The sequence below is a fragment of the Trichechus manatus genome, unplaced genomic scaffold, assembly GCF_000243295.1.
Source record: "Trichechus manatus latirostris isolate Lorelei unplaced genomic scaffold, TriManLat1.0 scaffold00481, whole genome shotgun sequence".
NCBI lineage: Eukaryota > Metazoa > Chordata > Mammalia > Sirenia > Trichechidae > Trichechus > Trichechus manatus.
Window position 1 is genome coordinate 107,279 of NW_004444417.1, and position 1,321 is coordinate 108,599.

The window sequence follows — 1,321 nt, forward strand, 5'->3', positions numbered from 1 at the left end:
TGTAGGTTGTCTTTTCACTCTTTCGGTGAAGTCTTCCGATGAGCATAAGTGTTTGATTTTTAGGAGCTCCCATTTATCTAGTGTCTCTTCTGGTGCTTGTGCATTGTTACTTATGGTTCGTATTGTGTTTATGCCATTATTAGGGCTCCTAGAGTTGTTCCTATTTTTTATTCCATGATCTTTATAGTTTTTGTTTTTATATTTAAGTCTTTCATCCAGTTTGAGTTAGTTTTTGTGCATGGTGTAAGGTATGGGTGTTGTTTCAGTTTTTTGTATATAGATATCCAGTTACGCCAGCACCATTTGTTACAGAGACTGTCTTTTCCCCAATTTGCGGACATTGGGCCTTTGTCAAATATCAGCTGCTCATAGGTGAATGAATATATATCTGGATTCTCAACTCTGTTCCATTGGTCTATGTATCTGTTGTCGTACCAATACCAGACTACCATGGCTGTATAATAGGTTCTAAAATTGTGTAGTGTGAGGCCTCACACTTTGTTCTTCTTCTTCAGTAATGCTTTATTTATTCCTGGCCTCTCGCCTTTCCATATGAAGTTGGTGGTTTGTTTCTCCATCTCTTTAAAAAATGCTGGTGGAATTTGGATCAAGATTGCATTGTATCTGTGGATCACTTTAGGTAGAACTGACATTTTCACTATGTTGAGTTTACCTATCCATGAGCAAGGTATGTTTTTCCACTTATGCAGGTCTCTTAATTTTTTGCAGTAGTATCTTCTAGTTTTCTCTATATAGATCTTTTACATCTCAGTTAGATTTATTCCTAAGTATTTTATCTTCCTAGGGGCTATTGTAAATTGTATTGATTAGGTAATTTCCTCTTCGAGGTTCTCTTTGTTGGTGTAAATGAATCCAACTGATTTTTTTATGTTTACCTTGTATCCTGAAAATTTGCTGAAATATTCTATTAGTTCTAGTAGTTTTCTTGTGGATTCTTTGGGGCTTTCTGTGTATAAGATCATGTCATCTGCTGATGGAGATACTTTTACTTCTTCCTTACCAATTTGAATGCCCTTTATTCCTTTTTCTAGCCTAATTGCTCTGTCTGGGACCTCCAGCACAATTTTGTATAAGAGTGGTGATAGAGATTCCCGTTCTCAAGGGTAATGCTTTCAGACTCTCTCCGTTTAGGATGATGTTGGCTGTTGGCTTCGTATAAATGCCCTTAATTATAATGAGGAATTTCCCTTCTATTCCTACTTTGTTGAGAGTTTTTATCATGAATGGATGTTGGACTTTGTCAAATGCCTTTTCTGCATCGATTGATAAGGTCATGTGGTTCTTGTCTTTTGTTTTATTT